The following is a 22,892-nucleotide window of genomic DNA, read 5'->3' on the forward strand; positions in this document are numbered from 1 at the left end:
TCATACATCAGTTGTATCAAGTGTGCATCAAAAATTATATTAGAATATAGCATGTACTGTTTACAATACCTAGTACTTCCAAAAATAAACATTTCTTCTAAGCACCCTACTGACTCAAGTCTCTTGCGACCGAGTATTTTCTAAGTTGAAACCAATCAAAATCAGATTTAGATCGTCTTTGACAAACGAAAATTTGGAATCTTTACTGTTAAAGCTCTCAGAAGCTTTTATTTTGATCGCCATAGATCTAGACACCGTTATTGATTATCTTTGCCAGTCCAGCTCCGTTTTTTAAAGACTTCTAGAGATTTAGTTTATAGTTTCAGTAAATGAACATTACATTTGTGAATATATTTTTTACATTATCTAAGAAATTAACACGTAATAATAAAGTTGGTAACTTTCTTTCATATGTATATAATGTAAAATTGACTCGTCTTAATTTTCTATGTGCGTTATTTTTCCAAAATTACACTAATTATGTTTCAACTGCGCATCTGTCTATTACTTCTTTTCCCTAATAGACTATAAATATTTGAAATGGATTAAATTAACATTAGAATATAGAAAACAAGCATTATCTCTCAATAGACTACTCCTACCTGATCACGCCAAATGCTGAACATCACCAACATCCATGAATGTTTTTCTTTTCAGTCGATGAAGATGAGTGACCCGGTCTTCACTAAGACATATAACTTTTTCCTTTTGGATAATCCTAATAAATCCATTTTTTATCTCTAGTCACTGTGCGATGCAGAAAACCTTCTCTTCCTTGATTCTGGATTATTTGTGAACATATGAACACTCGCCTTTTGACCTCTCTTGGATTCAACCTGTGTGGTATGTCATTTCCTTGTTCCGGATCAAGCCCATGGTTTTAATTTGTACAGAAATGGTTTTTTCGAGTTATTCCCAATGTTTCCGCAAGTTCTTCTTGTGTTTTGCTAGTATCTTGTTTCCGATATGTTATAAAATTACTCATCTTTAAAAGTGTTTGGCGTTCCCTGGCGTTCTTTATCTTCCTTGTCAAAATCGCCATCCTTGAACTGCCTTGAAACTATTCGAATGCACGATTTTGGAGTTTTAAAAGAGTTAAGCAAACTACCCCAAAAACCACACCATAACTTAAATCGAATGTTAAGGCCAAGGTTACACCAAGATCCCCCCCCCCCGTGGTTACTGTTTCACTGGATCTTGGCAGGAGTTTAATCCCCCTACCTCCCCCCCCTTCACAAACACAAGCCTAAGAATTACTGTTTATGGTATGCTTACAACCTGAGAAGTTTCAAGAGAATATCATGCCGTGCTCCAGAGCAGCTGCATTAGTAAAACTCTAGAACTCCGTGTAGACTAAAAATATCAAGATAGTGAACACACAACACATTTTATTGTATGTGTGATCAAATATAATAATATAGCGATAAATGATATGAGATATTTTAAACACATTCATTAATAAAACCACTTGTAAATCATAATTATATTACTCTACTTAAAACTCAGTGATCACTCAAAATGTAGGTTCCTCTGTTTTAAACACAGGAATTTGAAAATTTTTAAACGTTCAGAATGCATAGAACCGCATTTTTTCATATATATTTGTCAGAGTTATTCCACGAAGCTTGGAAAATGACCTTCCTCTTTTAATATTTTTCTAACTCCAGATTCCAGAAATAAAATATTTGAAAGCATCAGATTCCAGACGCTGCACTAAGAGGAAGATGAATTTGGAGGTAAACTCAACATTCACATGAAATCAAGCCTCCCCACTAAAGCTACGTTACGTGTAGAAAATGCAGATTTAATTGTTTCCTTTTTATCAATGTATTGATTACATTTTATGTAATGCAAATTATGTTCAAATCTTCTTCGAGTGTAATTTTCTTAAGTTATAAATTGTTGAATAAAACCTCGTTCTATTAACTCATATCTCATATACATATTATTGTATATAAAATACCATTCTTATTTTTAGCAGTTTTTATTCGGCCCTATTACATAAATGTCTAGCATTCTGAGACTAAATAACTTGAAATTATTATGTAGTGAACTCTATGCATTTGTAATAGTTTCTGTCAACAAGGAAGGTATTTTAAAGGGCAATTACCCTGAAATAAAATACTATCGAACTAAAAACCTATTGCACCATCTTAACAAATGATTACTTAGCTCAGACAGTGCAACATAAACATGAACACGAGAAACTTCTTCACATTCAACGTTTTATCAATGCCTAGCTAACTGTTACTTACTACAGTGACATGTCAGTATAAAATTATTTTTAGATTGTATAAAATACATTTTAATAGCTCTAAACTTTCCAATACCGCTGAGATCTGTGAAAGGTGTCGTTCCTTCGTAGCTAATTCAGCTGCTTTTCCCACACCCAACAGTTCTTTCCCTAAGTAAAAACCCCCTTCCCTCTAAAAGTTTAGAATTATTTACCTGTTTTACTGTATGTATTTAATTAAGTTTATTGGTTTTTGTTTTAAATATTTTTTTAATTCATAGATTGCCTTGCAAGGTATCCTTTCTGAGAATATAAGAAATAAAAATATATTGTGTTTACTCCACGAGGAATTAGAGGCGTCAAAATACAGGTCAAAATAGAGTCTGTTGATAAACATTTGAATTTTACAGTATCAGAGGTGTTGGTATGTCATGAAGAAACGTTGGAATGGTTTTTGTATTTGATTTTTACACTTTTAAATTAAATAAAGTTTAAGAAAACTACATACTATGTTAAACAAAATGCTAAAGGAAATTATTCTTTTTGTATACAAATATGTCATTCTTTATCCATTTTTCATATCCATACTTAAAGAATAAATAACTTTATATTTAACAGTTTTTGTTGTGCCTGATTCAAAGTTGTCACTACATTGAAATTTAATTGCGTACGTTCATCTTCTAAATGCAGTACATGATGTCAAAAATACATATCTTTCCCTTTATTGTGCCTGATTATACGAGTACATCAACACTAATTTCTGCCTCAAATTCCTGCTGCTCCAAGAGTAATAATAGAGTATCTACGTCTCATTCCCTGTCTTCAGAAAAGTGTCTTAAATTGCTGAGACCTTAATTTTATTTATTTTTTATCCCAACCAAAAACCGATTTGGGCAAATGTAAAAATATCAGTAGAATATACTTCCCGTTCATTCATTGTATTGTAAAGCAAACATTACATTTAGGGACATCAGAACTTTGAGGGTGTCTTGATATCTCGAGTACAGAGTGGCCAAAATAGATACTATCGACCTCTCAGGCAAAGTTCTGCAGTTCCCATCAGATCCACAACCCAGAATGTGGCTGACTGTGGTTGGAGCTGCTAAAATTGTTTTATAGCAGTTACTCGGGAAACTGTCATTTGTATTATTGCTTTTAGTATGTTCCGTATACCGAGAGTCCAAAAAAGCTTATCCCACACCCTATTACTATGTGATGGGGTATACACGAGTGCATTAAATCTGAGAACGCTTATAAGCCTAAAACTGTTTTTTGCTGATGTGATTGGGTTCTCTAAGAAAGGCAAATAATACTCCGATGGTTGGGTTTTTAACGCCTTCATAAAAGCTTGTGAAGGAGTCGTAATAAAAAATTATGTATGGATGTCCTTCAGTGCTTTAAAGGTTAAGAGGAGAAAATGGGCCATATTTAATGAGTACCCCGTATATTCCGCAACCTAGGGTATTATTTTACCATGAATATAAGGTTACAATGACCAAAGTTATAGTTAAACAAACTGAACATCCTGCTAGGCGTCATTGGGAACAGTTTAAGCTAATACTGGCATTCCGCTGACGGGTAGGAAACTTCGATGAGATTAAAAGCAAGCTTAATTTTTTGCTTTGGTGAACCCATTAAGGAAATGCGAACATTTACCCGGGAGCTGCAAAGGGCTCAAGTTTAATTGGCTGGAAGAGATAGCGGCCAAGGGTGGTGGGGAGAGGCGAATCCGTCTTGTAAATGGCGGCTGAAATGTTCTAATTTAGATAACACCGAGTCTACTGAAGGTATTAAGGTGGATTTATAATAGGCGTTAACACGATCGGGCCCATTAGCCTAATCACAGAGGTGACATCCGACTTGGAGGGCGAGGCGGCGGCGTCGTGGCACGGTGGGGCGGGGCAGAGGGAGTTTGACTTTAGACTCTTGGAAAGTCGTTACAATTATAATTGGAAAACAACAATCGCAATAAGTTGTTTAAGTTATATTTTGCAATTTCTTATCAACTTAGGTTTACATTGTAATTCGTTTGGTTATTTTAAAAACGAGTTTATCAAAACCCGATGGAAAAAAGGTAAACGATGCATTACAAAACGTTCTAATTTACGTAAAATAGTAGTATGATTGACTACAAGAAATTATATTATACGATATACTCAGCCCTCTCCCCATAAGGCACACCAGCGACCAGGAATAACATTTATCAGAATAAAACAGAACTCCTAGATTTGTCGTTTTACAAAATGTTGTGATATATGCTATCCATCCTTGTGAAATTTGATTACCGGTACGTTAAAAGATACTGACTGTTGTGAGTTATAATAAATATGGAGAAAATTGGCTATGATAGGGTTTTCCGTAAACAATGTGTTATAAATGTTTATGTATTAACTCAAATAAAAAGTGATTTAGTTTTTCGAGCTCATAAGCACAGCATATACACACGAAATAGTATAAAAATTGTTTAACTTATTAATTTGGTAAGTATTTCTAAAGTTGATATTACAAACCATCGCTGCTAGCAAATTTGTTAGTAAATTATTTTGAACGCTATAAAATTGTATATTAATTAATTATGTTGTTGTTCATAAGAAAAGTATGAAAGTAGTCTAATGTTTTACTGTAGGGATACGAAGTAATCTTTTGGTATTAAAACATGTCTTTTTTTGTTTTTAATTGCAATCGATGAGCTTATATTTGCCACCTATTTGTTTTATTTGTTATAGCATGAACCTAGCGTAGTTATTTTCTAATTTATATAGCAAACATTAAAGGTCTATGGGCCATAAGAAACAATTAAAGTTATTGAGGATCAGACAGTACCACTTACAGTACTAGTATTTCCACATATTGTAACTATATTGTAGAAATAAAATAATTTCATGTACCCTTCTAAATTAAAGCTCAAAATTGTTATATCGATATTTAGGAAGCAGTAATACATATTGGCCCGAATTTCTATTTCGTTTGATGAGCATAACTGCGTTAAATGCAACGACGTATTGTATTTGTGTAAAACAAAAAATTCAAAATGTTTAATTCAAACTCATTCATTGAGATGAATTCCCTCGTCTTATAATATAAACTAATTTTATTCGCGCCGTCATTAATTCGAAATCAAATATGTTTATTTATTACTTGAATACATGCATTTTACAAACAGTAACTATTCATCTTAGTCATCAAGGCTTTAACTTATTGTCACACGCAAGGTTAAAAATGCTTATTAGAAATTTTAGCCAGTTAAAAAGTATTTTACCTTATAAAACTTATTTTTCAATAAACATATTTGGGGGTGATGTAAACTTTCATTTCATCGGACAGGACATAAACACTGATGGGAGTTTCTTAAAACTTACAATACCTACATATGCCCCCCCTCCCACGGTAAAATAAAACGGTGTTTTGGACTTCGAAGGAAGTTTCCAAATCGAGCAGGACGCTTTATTTCTATCCGACTCTTGGAATCGGTTCATTTTCAACAATATTTAAAATTGTTTTTAAAAATGCAATGAGAGAAGGTTAAAGTAAAGTAAAGTAAAGAATGTCTTATTTTACCAGGCGAAGTTAGGGCTAAGAAGCCCTCTCTAAAACTTAACCTGGAGACCAACTGCTTAAAGGTGACTTCCGAACCACCACCAATGGCCAGGCAGGCAGGCTGCTTGCAAGGACAGGATCGCTCAGCGGTCACCCATCCAAGCAGCAGCCACGCTCGACGTTGTTTGATCTGGTTATCTTGCGATAACCGCCGTAATATAGATGTATACCAGAATCATGGAAAGGGACTCAAAAATGACCTGGACGGAGACTATTTATAATTCAAACAGCTTTCTTTTGCTCAACAAAGGCACTGTGAACATTGTCCATACCCCATTATAATATCCTAGCCAATCAAAATTGACATAAAAAATGCTATCAATCTCTTTCTGAACGAAAAATGATCTCTTTTTGTAAAATTACTTGCGTTATGGGGTTTATGTGATGGGAAATACGTTATTACACAACTACCCAAATTGTAGTTTCTTCGAATAGTGTCCTCCTTATTATTACAGGTAATATGTAAATAAAACATAAAAATTACCATATAATTAAAAAGCATAACATTAAGAATGTCTTTTTCAGAGAGTTTAAAAGGCAATTTGGAAGGTGACTTTAATTGCCTAACCAAACAAATACATCGTAATACGTTTTAATAATGTGTAAATTCGTTTTAATATACGTTTTCACCCCAATTATTGAAAGGAGAGAGCAAAATGAGTTTTAACACTGGAATATATGTTATATTTACACTTTTGTTTCTGAGCTCAGAGTTTTACTCTATTAGTATTAAAAGCTTAAACATAATGTGAATGCGAATACTCAGAATAATAACATGAAATTACAACTTCCTAAACTATCACAACTAGGAACACAGTAACTATTTTTTAATTTATACAAAATATAGGAGTTTCTGTAAAAATTTAAGTTTTATGTTTCTTTAAAAACATATTAGGTGTTAACATTAGAAAGTAATGTAGGCCTACTATAATTTACATATTCGTTTATTGATATCTCAGATGGATTCAGAGAAATTTAAAAAATCATCTTATTCTGTAATATTAACTTACATGTAGTCCAAAATTGCTATCACTGTTTGATTCGTATGTAAGTAAAAATAATTGCTACTATAGGACTTTCTTAGCAGATAGTTTTAAATACCAAAAATTAGCACACAGTTCCGATTACTTTGGTGTATAATAAAATATAATCATATAAATTGGCATTAATGTATAAAAATTAGAAAATATGGTGACAAAATATAAGTTAACGAAATTGTATATTAAATTACCATCTGTAGTAACTTCGCAACTCAAATTAATTGAACCAAAGTCAGGAAATGAATATTTAATAATTAAAATACAATTTTCTAAGAGAAACCTTGAAATATAAAGACAGTATTTATTTGACGAATGTCACAAAAAAAATTGATTATTACCTACACAAGGCAAAATAGTATAGGCCTATAAGCTGAAAGACACTAAGTCCATAAAAGTCGTAGGGCAGGAAAAAAATTAATTTTTGTCTGTCTGTCTGTCTATCTGGCACGATATCTCGAAAAGCAACTGACCTATATATTTGAAACTTTGCGTGAAGCTTTATTTAGCACACTTGATTTTGGTGATGGCGCATGTCACCCTATGGGATTTAGTGAATATTTTTATATTGGCCTTATGGTTTGGTATGATGACGACTAGAAAATAACAGAATAAATTGGTAAACAAACAAACTGTATCTAATCATTTGAGATTACATGGGATCTTAATTCAAAGGATAAAAGGAAAAAAAACGGGGAAAGTCAATGTTCAAACTTGGCTGCAAGATTTTATTTCAGCGCTCTCTTGCGTTGTAGTACCTTAACTCATAAGAAACGTGGACACTGTTATGAAACCTAATTTAACGAACGAAAATGGGATGGGAAGGCATTGTGTTTGTGTGGCAAGATATATCGAGATTTATTTCATCTGTTGGCTTTAAATTTTGTTTGAAACAATTCTCACAGTTACGAATGAGTTCTATGATATTGCGTGTCCAACCATGGAATTTGGCTGAGCGTCATTGAAGCCACACAGCCATTCAGCCACTCAGTATGCCGACTCAGTTTCCTTTAGACTGGCTTCTGTATCTATTTTGGAAGCGTAAAAAATTTCTTTATGATTATCCGCCATTCTATCTCTCCGCAGGATATTTCGATAATGAAATGAGCAATAGATTTGAAAGTTGGCATGAATCTCAGTGGAGCCTCTTAAGAGACATGTGGAGTTGTTTACACACTGTATGTTTATATCAACAATCTGTATTTTTTCTGCGCAGGCATTAGTGAATAGTAAAATATCAAGAGGTTTCAAAAAAACAAATGGCTTTTAAAACCCCTTATGGGGAAACATACTCAAATTGTAAGAAACGAGGTCTGAGATTGAATGGTTAGCGATAATAACCATAAAAGTTTTATTTCGGTAAGCATATTTGCACGATAAACAGAACCCTAAATATTATTCAGTGTTTTTGACCCGCATAAAAATAATAAAGCATTTTGCATCCTGAATATTTTTGAGGTTAAAGAATATCTCTTCCTTTCATCAATTGGATATTTAATTCTAAGAAGTATAATTCTCCAATAAATGAGATAATGAGATAATGATTTATTTTCGATAAATATTTACAATTTAATCATAAATTACTCATTTGAAAATACTAAACCATCTTTAACCAGTTGCGATGGTTTAGCAATACATAAAAAAAACATAACTTAGAGTCTACCTTTACAAAATAAATAGTGCGACGAGCTCGTGCAACATCTTAACCAAACACAGTATGTACACTACCTAAATCAATAAAAACAACATACAAAAAACAATAGTCAGAGCATAATTAGACAAAAGCAAAGCTTCACTTCTAATAAAAAAATATGTGACATCATAAGTAACATAACAAAATGTCGTAGCTAAGATATAATCAAATTGAAATTAACAAAGTTCCACAAAAGAAAATACTAATAACAATAATGATTGAACTGTAATATTGTACTAAGTATCCGTAAAAGAAACAAAAATAAACAAAAAATAGCATAATCTTACTCAAAATATTATTTCAAACTTATTCACATTCAGCAAAATATACCAAATCAGACTATCTCCGAATATGTATCAGTATTGACGTGTCCTCAAAGTTAAAAAGCCATTGCTTTAATTTATTTTTAAACCTAATTTTTTGATCTACACAATTTAATGTCTGCTGGTATTTCATTAAATAGTTTTGCACCTAAAAAAATAAAAGATCTTGTCATTAATGATTTTGAAACTTTTGGTTTTCTTAATAAATTGGCTGATTTACTACGTGTGTTATGATTATGCATTATAAGCTCGGTTTCATTATTGCCACTACGAATAAAGAAAATTTGAAGAACCTTGAAGATATATAAATGTTGTAAAGGTAATATATTTAGTTGATTAAATAGATTAAAAGATGATTCTCTTTTATTTTTATGTGATATAATCCTAATATAATGATTCTGCACTGTTCTTACTTTTGTTATTAAATTCTTGAAAGTTCCTCCCCAACAATGAATGCCATATTGTAATTTAGAGTTTATGAGAGCGAAATAGAGTATCTTTAAAAGCCTTTGGTCACATATATTCCTCAAAAAATAAAATTTTCGAATGCTCCCTTTTAATCCTCTTGTGAAATCAACCTATCATGTAAAAATTACCACTTGAAGTGTTAAAAAGTATTGCTTTATGCTGGTAGAAAGGTAGGCAACAATTAAGTTTTCACGGATTTCTTTTTAGAATGGTCTAACACGAAAAAAAGTAATTTTTTTTTAAATTCGAGTGGCAACTGACACAATCCCACAATCAGGGGTATAAGCGTTATTTAATTAACACCTAAAGAGTTTATTTGGACATATTCACAAGTAAATATAAAGATTTTTTAAGAACACGATGGCTCGTCACATAAGAGTGCTTTTTTATGTAAAAATTATTAGATTTATGTTTTTAAACAATCTTAATAATGAAGAAGAACCGATCTAATATGTTCTGAACACGTTGAGATTTTTGTTTTCTTCAAGATTATACTACTGTACTTTATGTTGTTGGTTTTTAAATCCTTCAAATATTCTCATCCTTGTTTTCGCTGATTCCTTTCAAAAAGATCCGTTAAAGTGAAAATGAATACAGGTTGAAAACAGAAAACGGTTACATTGTCTTTAATTTTTTAGATTTATTGCTTTATTCGGCTTTTTTATCGTTTTGAGATCTAAACAGGATAGTTTATTAAGGTTTTTAGGATACCTGAGTTTTGAATTTTTTATTTTTATTTAGTACTTCTGAATATTAAAAAAATCTGTACGTTTATCTAATTAAAGTTCTTTAATAGGAGTCATTATGTCGTGTATATTAGTGCGATCTTTTATCATTAAAATATCACATGACTATATTATTTGTGTTCTGCAATGTTCATTTTCGTAAAATATTACTTATATAATAGTCATATACCAAACCGAGATATATAAAACAAGTAAGTTCCGCCACAAAGCAATACATAATTCTCCTGTACTCACCTTACTGAGTAAAGATAATTTTCGATCAGTTTTTAAAATATTTTAAATGCTGCCTTATGTAAATATTTAAATTTATTTAGTTTGATAAAAATAGTTGTAGAAAATCTAAATAGCAAAACATACTAACGGTCTAATTTACTATAATTTTAGGTTTAATTAATGTGTAAGCTACATCAATATATTTTTATTGCAGTATTAGTCACATACTTTCTTTTGCGTGAATAGTGTTATGGCTTAAACTGTTCTTCATATTTCAGATTTTAAGTTAACCAAAATCATGTGCTGTCAACGAAGTTCTATAACACTTCTTATGAGATTTCTCAGAAAATTTATACTAAGAAAATGTAATTTTAAAGTCAGGATGCGTGGAAATCAGGTCGCTATAAGTGATATCCTCATTACATTATACTAAATCTCTCTCACACACACCTACACTCAAACTTGGATTCCATGATTTGATATTTAAAGCGTATAATATTTGTTGCATTACTTCAATTTATAAACAAAAACAATACAAAAAAAAAACAAATATTAAATACACTAATTCATTATTATATATTATTAATGTGAAAACACAAAATACAATTAAACTATGGACGTCTATTTCCTCCGGTCTAAATATTTTCGAAAATGTTTTCTTTGACTCACCAACATCGAATTTAACTAAGTTTAATAACGTAACAAAACGTAGACGTATCTATATCTATGTAGGAATTAGGTTTGTGTGTTAAACGACTTTTCGTTGTTTCATGGCCCTTTAATAGCCATTCAAACTTATTGTAACATCATTGTAACTTTGTTCATTAGGTTTTGGAAATCAACCCTAACAAAGTGAATCATTGTAATCTTTGTGAAGGGTTTTAGCCCATCGCGTTACCTACGCACAATAGTGTATACGGGCGCTATGGGATTTCTATGGGTCGACCGGTGCCGGTTAAAGCGTGTTCTGCAGAGTAATTTCAGGCCCCATAAACCGTCGAGGTGCCTCGGCCTCAACCCCCATTACAGCACAAAAGATCCGGAGCGGAGCGGAGCAGAGTGGAGCACACTTCTTCTTGCCTTTTCGCGAATCAATAACCCCTCGCCGTGACCCACCCACACACCCCGGCCGCGGCCACAGAGACCCGGGGCGCATGCTCGACACGGCGGCGCTTCTGTCGCAGTCTGCTGCTCGAAAATAAGTCAAAAACGGCGGCGATACGGTGCTGTTTAATATTGATGACGCAATAGAGCGGAAATGTTGGTAGCGAAAATATTACAAATAAAACACAATAATGCGTGTTTGTGAGCTCTACACTTCATAACTCAATTCGTAGGTTTTTAAACATATATATATATATATATATATATATATATATATATATATATATATATATATATATATAAAATATGACTACGTGTGGTTTTAAAACTAGACGTTCTAACATTTATAATGGGCACGCAAGACAATTTGCTGTAAATATTTTTCAATTCGCCATGAAAAGCGTTGAACTGTTGTCACTTACTAACTTTATTACTGGCAGTCATCAGCGTGTAGGCTCACAAACAGAGATGGCTCATTGTAACATACACTATATAACATCGAATATACCATTTCTCTCGAGAATGGCGTGCCTGCAGCTATCACAGAGGGGAACGAGATTGGCAGAAGAATCACAGATTTCCTGAAGATGTTGGAGGACAATGGGAGAAATCCCAGTCTCCTAACGAAGTCCTGATAAGTGTCTTATAGCTTAAATTTGCCTTAAATTAGCTTAAATTAGATGCTGTGGTAGTGATAATAATGTACTCAGATAAAAAACGTATCTCCCTTAGTGACACTTTGCAGAAATTTGAAACTGCAGACAACTTCAGTGTACGAAAGAGATATTGATATACATAGTGAACTTTGAATTGTCCAATACTTAATCAGATCAGCTCATGCGCACATACATTATGAGAATCATCAGTATTGCGGAAATAAACCGCATTTTCTGATTAAATATGTAAATATGGTATAATCACTACGTAGTATTTTTTATTCATCTTTACAAGTGACTCAGTTTTAGTGGGTGTCACTAACATTCTAGTTGAAGCAGCTGAGAGAGCTAACTGGCCCCGGCTGTCTGTTGCTCTGCTCCAGGACAGCACAAAGGTGCACGTTATGGCAACGTAGTAGGTCTATTGGCCACTAGCCCACACAGCCTTATTAAACACACAGCCAATAAAACGGCCAAAAAGTTGTTAGTACGAGTTATTTAACGCATTACCTAAGTGCCTTTAAATATTCATTTAATGATGAGGCGTTACTCCAACTGAAGCGCCATCGGTTATGCAACCAAGATATCACCTTCTTCTTCTGTGGGGTGTATCGCTGCCAAGTATAATGCCTTTTGCACACCCGGAGGTATAATACGAACCCCAATAGTCAGCAGTCCGAAATTAACCGGTTAGGTATAGTGGGGATATTCACAACGTTATTTAAATGTTCAAAGATGGCCCAATGTTACCTTCCTACGCATGACAAGCAAAGAGCAGGTGCTCGCTAGTTTCCTCTGCTCACTACATCATATACAGAGCGAATTGTTTATAAAATTCCGCCTCGTGAAGATGTTTTAAAAAGTCCATGACTCGTAATCAGACCCACTTTATTGTGAACACGTTTCAAAAAAGTTCTACAGGATTGAAACCTAGGATTTCCATAGAACGCTTAAGGTCATGTCATCTTTAAAGTCCAAGTTTTCGAAGGCGTCATTTCTCACCATATTTTCATGACTAAAAATAGTACCATTGTTTATTCTATGGAGGGAGGAAACGATCTGATCCCAAATCCAGACAAGTTGGTGTTTTGGACAAAGGAGTGCAACGCCTTCGGCGCTATTAGTGAAAATCTAATCATCCTGTTCCTGCACTTCAGGCAAAATTCTAATGAGAACACTCCATAACCGTAGTGACTTCTGCTTGAAAAACTCTGAGATAGGGATACATACTGACCACCACGTCTCATCAGATACCTTAGTCAAGTATAATCATTCACCGGATGATATTTATATCTCCGCAAATCATCATTGTTCCCAATCTGAAGCCAGTAGTGGAGAAATGCCCGATTTTGCAATTTTCTCTGTACCATAGAATCTTTTTTTTTAATTTGGGTGTTGGCAGAAACTTTTACACACTAGCGGCTGTATATTGTTAACCTTCCTCGATGCCAGTGATGGTCACAAGGGGAAATTTCCATCCTTTAACCTCTATCACTTAGCATCAGTTCTTGTGCCTCATTCATCCAACGGTGGCATCAACAGGTGCTTTCATCTCGTACTGTTCTCACAAGACCTTAAGATTTTTTTGATGAATTTTTCATCCTCATGTGCCTGTTAAATGAGAGAACTATTGTGTAAATGCACAACACTTCTGCCTCATGACAACACTTCTGCAAGAAAGCACTCCCTTGTTACTTAAAATAAAAGAAGAAGAAGAGGTTAATATAATGGTGGTGCTAATATATTATAAACAATTGTAATTACTCGGATTATGAAACATCCTACACACATTTCTCATTAAACGGTAAAAGAGGATGACTGCGACGAACGAATTCAGCATTTCTAAGGAATGCGAAAACAGTTGTTTTATAAATATAGCACAGCGCGTTTTATTTGTGTTCAAAGAACTATTTTTAATTATGTTTGCCAGTATTTGTTTTAATTATCTATTATGATGTTTAATGGAAAGTGCATAACTCGCTTTTTTAAATGTCTTGATTATTCAGGCAGTCCATCAAATACACATAATAACAAAATTGTTTCCAATTTCAGCATAGCTAAATACATGGCAGTGTTAAGATCATGACAGGCTGCAGGTCCGTTTACTACAAAAAAACAAATATATATATATATATATATATATATACACACATTATTGTGTGTTATTGTGTGTGTGTGTGTGTGTGTGTGTGTGTGTGTGTGTGTGTGTGTGTGTGTGTGTGTGTGTGTGTGTGTGTGTGTGTGTGTGTGTGTTGTGTGTGTGTCAAGTGGTATTGTATATCCGTCCGTCTGTTGATGTTTCACCTAATACTGATGAATTTTCAATACTGTTATTACATGTGTATTGCTGATTCTTTATATAAGAGTAATGAAAGTGTTTGTTATTCCACTACGTGAAAATTAAAGAAATAACCTCAATATAGAATAAAATATTACATATTGTATATTTTTAACTTATATACACATAAACCATGTATAAACGCCCATGATATTCATTAAAATACAATATTTATGTTAATACTGGATATATACATATGTTATAGTTCATTTTTTTCTATACAGTATTAATTAAACCATCCATTGAGATATTTTCATAACCTTTTATTTTATCGCTATTATTAAATTGCGTATTAATTGAAATTTAGTGTCCTTTTCAATATTTGGTTCATAACTTGAAATTATGAATGGTATATTTCTCTTTAATATAATTGTATGAAAATAGTAGCGTAAATAGAAAGTGTCAAAATCACATCACTTGCTGCCTCCTAATATTTCTTTTCTTTTCAGTGTGCAGTGTTTGTTATGGAGGAGCGTTTTGGATACGTTTTTGGTGAGTATCAAACAATTCACTATTAATTAGAGTATTGTCTAATAAACATAAAGACAAATAGTATCTAAAATTTACTTTCAATTCATGCGTTCAATCTATAAGAAGCACTATTTTATCATGCATGACATCTACTTTTGTTTCACAATTATGCTTAAAAAAGACTCCATGATACGCTCACGCTGTAAATACGCTGTGAGTCCATTGCATTAAGACTCAAAATTGTTTTATAATGTTCTCAATTTTCTTTTTGTATTTTAAAGTTTCTTGATAATATTTTTCAAATTAATCAAAATAAATCGGAATTATTGATGTCTGTTCCTTGTGATCAAAAGCTACACCAAACTTGGCCTACACACTAATATAAATACTGCAAATACTAATATAAATAATGTAAATAGGTTAAGTGGTAGAGAAGACTTTATAGTCCTAACTTCGCCTCCAATAAACATATTTTTCATTTTCATTTTAATTTTTAAATATTTATGTGTAAATGACTAAACATCAAACATAAATAATTTTATAACATGTTGTTTTAATATATATTTAAGATTAAAAGAATGGGTCACCTTGTAAACATAAATAATTTAATAACATGTTTTAATATATATTTAATATTAAAAAGATGGGTCACCTTTAAACAGAAATAATTTTATAACATGTTGTTTTAATATATATTTAAGATTAAAAAGATGGGTCACCCTTTAGTGTAGAACATTTTAAACTTATTTTTTGTTTTGTTTATTTATTTGTGCTTAGAGGTCATTCATTGTACAATACATGACTTAATGACGAAATATGTATTTACAATAACAAATGTTTTCTAAAGATTTTAGATCCCTTTTTATACTAACCAGGCTTACAAATAAATATATATTATGAATATGATATGTTGAGAAAAAATCTCAACGTTCAATATAGAAATTAATTTTAAGTTCATTAAGATCATTATATTTTCGTAAGGGAAAGCAAAATACATACACCACTACACGTTAATAATATAATTTTAATATAATTTAATGTGTATTATAAAATATACGTCCTTCAATTTAACAGAATAAATTTATTTTTAAATTCCAAATTCGTAACTAAATAAGGGTTTTAACACTATTTACATAGAGATTATTATAGAGTCTAGTCTCGCGTGGGGCGCGGCGGAGTGGCGTGGCGCAGCGGTACACGGTATAGCGGCACGTTGTACTACTATACTTGTGAAAGCTCAGGGATTAAGTCAAGTTAGTATTGAAGCCTTGCTAGGTCACAGTCCAGTGTTACTGTTCAGTACACGTTGGAGATTACAACTGATGCCGGAAATGCAGACTTATACGGGACCGATAGTGGAATGTATGTAAGATGCGCGCTAGTCACATGTGACTAGGTCACGTGAAGTTATAGGGTAATCATTCATGAAATGGGCATTACTTATTATATTGTTGTGTAAGCTGCAAAATGTGAATGTTACCATAACAATCACTAGCATTGGTGTTGGGATAAACAATGTGAATATTGAGCAAGGTATTAACATGTTTTAGAGTAATGAGTGTTGTTTGACGTTTTGAACTCGTAAAACATAGTGTTCGTGTCCATGTATGTGTTTGGAAAGAGTGTCTTTTTCTTGATTTAGTATTTTTCTACCCATTTTACTTTCATCACGGACTATGCATAAATGTGATAACCGGAATATAGTGGAGGGTTCATACAAATGAAAATACTCTAAGTTTGCAGATAAACATTGCTTTCGCTGTGGCTATGCAACCCATAATCAAATTATAATGATTTACTAGTTTATCTACTGGAACTGTTCAGCCAAGTAAAACTATAAATTCAGGTTTTAAATTTTCACGGAAGCTTTCAAAACTTACCCAGATATGTCGTACAGTTCGCATTGCCTTGTTGTTCTTTTTATATTTATTATACCTGTGGCGTTTTTCTGAGTCACAGTCGCAGTTTCATTAGTGGTGTATTCTCTCTGCTCTGTAGCAGAATAGTTAAAAGTTTATGTTGTCAATATTATAATGTTTATTTAATCTTATTTTTATAATGTTATTAACGTACTGTGATATGTGTTGGCACTTTATTATTACATTTTATTCCATTTGACTTATCATAAGACTTTTTGTTGAAAATACTGTGCTATTATTTAACGTTAGATGCTTATTATTAAGGTTATTATTATTAAGGTATTCTAATATTTAAGCAGGTTTCTTTCTCAGACATTTCCGATGTTTCCAAAATAAACTGACAAAAGTTTCTAATCCCTGTTAAGAAATACTAAACCCCGATTCTGAATGGTCATAATGTGTAACGAGTATATGAAGCTATAATAACAGCTTATATGCAACTTTAAAAGTTTCAGTTTAACATTTTTTGGTTCTATGTTAGGTAGCTAGTTATGTGGGTGCCGTACCCCCACCCCGAAATGCTCCAAAATCCCAAACGGGGCTTTCAATGTCCGGAAATTGGCGGGGACCTGATGTTTCAATGAAGAGAACGTTTACGAAAACGTCTCTATCACGCATTCACCCTCGCATTGACTAAATTTTATGGACAGTTTGGCGAAGAGGGTAGTGGAAGGGGGAGGGGCAAAGGTTAAGATGATGCTATTTTGATAAAGTCCCTAAAGCCCTATGGAGGTGGTGATCAGCGCTCCAAGGGGCTAAACAGTCAACTAACCCACAGATCGGCGAGCGCGCTAGATTATCGCCGGCACTAAAAAATCTTATAGCACGCTTATCTCGGATTAAGCCCTTCTTCGGATCTCTCTTTTCTTTGTGAACAGACACTCGTAGTTTTACTGGCTGTAAACTGCCGAGATGACAGATAATGTAGTTTTACCGCTAGTTGGTACTGTACTAATAACATGCATTGTTAAAGTACATAACATTTTAGTTAGATAGTGATGTTTATTATTTAAATTGAGTTTAATATATTATGGTTTCTTTTTAGCTTCAAACTACTAGTAATTCAGACACGAAGCCAAATTAGTATAAACATTAGGGCAAAGTGTAAAGAACGAAAATAGCTCACGTATGGTAAACTTACTGTTAACTATTCTTTTAGACACACTCGAAAATTCATTACAGATTTCAATATTTCTGAACAATGTTTAGTGGAATAATTAATTAAACCCATGAATTATGCGTTAGGGGATGTAAGAAAAAAGTATATTTTTAAGTATGGTTCTTTCACTGTATTATCGAGGAACTGATTTAAATTCACTGCATCTATGTATGCATGAATATTTAAAACATTGTTTTAAAATGTGTTTTATTAATTATAAATAGAAAAGGTTTGGTTAATTTATATTAAAAAGTTCTTAAATTATAAAATTCCAATTTATTAGAATTTCTATGATGTTAGAAATAAAAATTTGAAACTAATACTTCAAATGCCAAACTGTATTTATTTCTTATTAAATTAATTCATCTAGAAACATTTAAATGTTCCACCAACCATTCCAAAAGTAACCTTGTTGGCTAAGAACGCTAATGTAAAGTATAACATAAAGTTGGTATGTTTGTCTTACGGCTGAATATATATTAAAGTAATAAAACTAATTATACGCGTCGTTGTCCGGAGTAAAACTTGTGTTGTGTTCCTGTGGAAATGATAGCGCTCCAAGATGAGAATAGGAGCGAGTACGACACCCTGCGGGCCGTTGGGGGGTAGGGTGGGCGGTGTGCCCGGCTATATGCGGTGTACAGGTAGTGTTAATACCGCAGACTGCTCTAATCTAGGCCCTGTTGTCGCCCTTGCCCGTATTTCACTCTAATGTCCTGTTCATCCCCCAATGAATGTCCACCATTCCCCCTTCTCCCCGGCCGGATTTGAATCCCAATCTCCATATGCATAAGTGTCGCTAACCCTCGGGATTTTCGACTCTTCCCGTTTGTTTATTCCCGTCAATACACTCTGTGGAATTTTTTAATCCCCCGCCAGATCGATCCCGCATGTCCCGCGACACTTCCGGTGTTATTCGACCCGCCGACCCTCTCACTCGCTCTCCCGGTTGTATACGAGCCGTTGAAATCTGTTTTCCTCCCACCGTTATGGATGCGATTTTTCACCACCGATGGCCCGAATAAAACGGGCGTTTTCTGAGTCGGTTTAAGCCTTTTATCTCTGTCAGGTAGCCAGTGTAACGTGGTCGAATATTTCATGATACTGTCCCAACGCTCGAACAGCGGTAGACTTGAAATTGTTTTTCAGTTTGTGTACCGAAAACAATGTTACATTTTATAAGAGATAAAAGTCGAATATACATTTTTTGTGGCTTTAGTACGAATTTTTGTCTGACCCCGCGAGGGACTGTGTCTAAACCATTATATGTTGACTACCCCAATAGTGTGAAAATGAAGGCAAAACTTCGTTTTATGAATAGAAATTCACTGGTGAAACTGTAATCACTTCTGTTGAAACGAACGTGAATAGGATAAAAATAGGTGAAGTGTGACAGGATAGTATCCACAATACTGATCCCGGGTTGCTTCACTCGACCCCTACACCTGACTCTTACTGCTACTGCAGGTTTGGTAGTCACTTTATTCCACCCACTTCTATATTATGCATAATAAGCTTTTAAAACGGTATGAACCGAAATATTACTTACGTTATTTTAGGTTTCTCTCACATTAAATTGAGTTAAAGTGTTTTTACTACAATAAACCTTTCAAAACATAATGTTTGATGGAAATGCAACTTATTATTTACAATAATTTCAAATCTTATTAACCTTATTATTAAGCTTATTTTCATTCCAGTAAAATATTATTTCATTAAATGTGACATATATAAAACAGCTATGGCGGGAATGGTTGATTCAATTCTAATGTTGACTTTCAGGATTCAAGTCTGTAACACTGTCAGGTCTCCACTATGCGGAAGTGAAATAGAGCTAAACTCAACATTTGTATTCAAAGCGGTCTTCTTCAATTTTGAGAAATAAGCAAACATCTAGTAGAAAAATTACATATCCAAGACTAATAAACTATAAAGTTTTTGCAAATTAGTAATAAAAGTTATTAAACCACTTCAAGCGATTGCTGTGTAAGTACCCAGTGCATCTATTACATATAATTAATAATACATTTGTTTCATTTTGTATTTTTTTCTACTAAACGTAGCACACCATAAGTTAGAATATTATTAAAATGTTTCTTTACACGCAATATCAACAAACTATTTGAATTTTGAATTTATTTCAAGTTCACCTTCCTTTTATTGCAGCGTCTGGTATCTGAAGCTGTCTCAAACTTGACTTCTAGAATCTGTAGTCATGTTTGTCTGAAGAGATCCAAATAAAGTGAGCGACGAAGAAGCTCAAAGCGAAACTTTACATCGTGTCGACATCAGAGGCACCTATAACTCGGTGAAGTGGCAGTCTCATTGTCTCATCAGGTGCACAATTGAGTGTATCACGATGTTTCTGATACGATCTCTGAGCACGGTGGAGCAACCGATTTTTCTACACACATCGTACCTATGGTAGGAAGGGTTAATATAATTTACTAATGGTTGTAAACGAGTAATTAGACGTAGTCTAGATTACGACAAACCGTGCACAGCTGGACGATGTTATTATTGAACATGGAAGCCCGTTGCGGTCTCTGAAGTGATCAAAGTTTTATTCCATTGTATTATCGGGTGGAAATAACAATCGTTAACTTTAATATTCTAAATGAATAATTTTTTTTTTTAATTTTATATCTCAGAACTGATACTCTACGAAATTTATCCAAGAAAAACTACTTTACTATATAATGTTAATATTCTCCTTTTCAATAAAATATATTTGTATACCTAATGATAGATAAGCTTATGTTACACCATTGTTAAAGGATTTAATAAATATCTCAGATGGCTTGCGAGGGGAGCTCCCCAGTTTTTCCCCATTATTATGGCACTGGTCATACCGATCTCTCTTGAGATTTTATAAAGGTTGGGTTTCATTAAAAAAATTATTTATAATTAGTTCCCCCTTTACTATCTCAAACTTCGTCTAAAAACCGTTATTAGATATTTAGATGTTGTGTCAGTTTTGGAGTTTATAAATGAGTTGTCATGGATTTTCATATCATTGATCTTTATCAATGTTATAGTACTTAATATAGGATCTAAAAATACCGTTAACAAATTTAACACACTACATTATACAGTAACAATGTTTATAATTGCATTCGTACATGGTTGTATTCTGTACCATTATTTAGCATTGTAATTCAAACAATAGAAATCGGTTTACTAGATGGTCGTGAAGGTCACTTTTTGCTCCACACAAATTAAAGCCAATAGGCAGTTAAAATGAACCGTGGCGTCTGCCGGCGCGGCGGCGTTGTCCGGTGCTGAAGACCGTTCCCGCCTCAATCTACCACCAGTCATCGTCTTGGAATACATCAACCAGTTCATTAAAGTACCATCATGGGAACCGGGTAAAAAACAAAAAAAAACTGACTGCTTTACGGGTATCGAATTCGAAAATAAGACGTCCCGGTGGGAAGTAGGGGCGGGTTTTGTTCCTTTATTTATCCTGCGGGCTTGTGGACCATACATCTCAATCCGGTGTTTTGTAAGAAGTGAGAACCGGTATGCTATCAATTTCCGTTAGCTATCTCCCCATTGGTCCATCGCCTCCCCCCCCCCCGTTTAGAACACCCCTCCGCGAGTAATTTTGTTGATGGCCCTGGCGTCCAAACATTTTTCATCCCGTGTTTAGGGGCGCATCTCTAATTACAAAAGGCGATGGGGCTCCGGCACGATTCTTGTTATTGCTTTATCAGCCGAAATTATGATTGTAACTCAATTTCATAATGGGCATAAATCCTGTGTCCGTCGGGCCACGGCACGCTTTTTAAATTAAAAAAGTTGTTCTTTTGAGAGGGAAGTTATAAATTAATTACAGTAGTGGCAATTAGCTCAAGTATGATGTCCTGACGTCCGGATTACACAGTTAACAGTCATTCCGGAATTTATGTGTGGTATTGGGCTGTGATCTTCTCGCGGGAGGGGTTCACTTTGTATCTGTTAAGTTTACCAACTATCATTTCAATTCCTCTAGATTGTTGATTGGTGTTATCTAGGAAGTTTAGAGCCTTAAAAAGGTGTTGAAAGCAACCACGTTTAGGCCTTATTAACACTTTAGAACTTATTTAGTAAGTTGACACTGCTATACATATCTGTAACTGGGTTTTAATTTTTTTTTCAGGACACGCCGATTCCATTCTAAGCTTTATTCTGTTTATTCGCATTTGCCACTTAAGGACTTACACAAGGAAGAAAGCCGATACATCATTCAAGATCGACAGATCTGATCAAAAGTCACAGACAGGATTTGAACCTGCAAAAACTCAGACATAAAGTTCACGCCTAAGACTGCTTGGCAACCGGCTCTCCCTAAAATAAAACTTCTTGATCACCTCGATATCATTCATATTTACCAATATGCAGGGGTATATACTATATAGATATTTATTGTGACATGTTTATTTAAGTGTTTATATTAAATTTAAAAAATACTCTAAGGACCCATAGTTATAAAAAGATTTCAAATTAAGATGGATAAATAACTTGTTTCCTGAGTCTAGTTTAGAATATAGAAGGAGCTGTGAACTCGAGAGAAACCTTTGTTTTAGAAATTAGAGATGATTCTAAGAACTAAAAGCTCTTAAGAAGAACCCAACAGTTAAATAGTAATAAAACCACCTTACTACTAAAACCATGTACGCAAATAATAAAATTTTGGAAACGGTCAAATTGAACTCAGATTTCCTTCACCCCTACTCCGTTTAAGAAATTATTAATGACACCAAGAACTAAGAACTATGGAATTTAATGGGCGCACAGTCTAAGACGTCGGAAATTGAATCTAATTTAGACATAACTTAGGTTCTAATCCTGTTTGTGACCGTATAACTTTTTTATCAGTACCATCAACCTTGTACTGTATCGAATTCACTTCTTATTTGTTTGAAAATATCCACGAAGAACCCAGTGAGCCAC

The 22,892-nt window shown here is 33.6% G+C and overlaps 2 long non-coding RNA genes across 2 annotated transcripts in view; both read left to right on the forward strand.

Annotated features, from left to right (window-relative positions):
* LOC124369807 overlaps nucleotides 1–14,905 on the forward strand; it is a 145,776-nt gene extending 130,871 nt beyond the window's left edge. Inside the window, exon 3 of the long non-coding RNA XR_006923098.1 lies at nucleotides 14,858–14,905. This is a non-coding gene — a long non-coding RNA (uncharacterized LOC124369807). The remainder of the gene's footprint in view (nucleotides 1–14,857) is intronic.
* Nucleotides 14,906–19,719: 4,814 nt separating this feature from the next.
* On the forward strand, nucleotides 19,720–22,502 carry LOC124369806. Its single transcript, XR_006923097.1, has 3 exons — nucleotides 19,720–19,943; nucleotides 20,124–20,381; nucleotides 22,099–22,502. It is a non-coding gene; the product is annotated as an uncharacterized LOC124369806 (long non-coding RNA).
* Nucleotides 22,503–22,892: the final 390 nt, after the last annotated feature.

This window comes from Homalodisca vitripennis, chromosome X (assembly GCF_021130785.1).
Source record: "Homalodisca vitripennis isolate AUS2020 chromosome X, UT_GWSS_2.1, whole genome shotgun sequence".
Lineage (NCBI taxonomy): Eukaryota > Metazoa > Arthropoda > Insecta > Hemiptera > Cicadellidae > Homalodisca > Homalodisca vitripennis.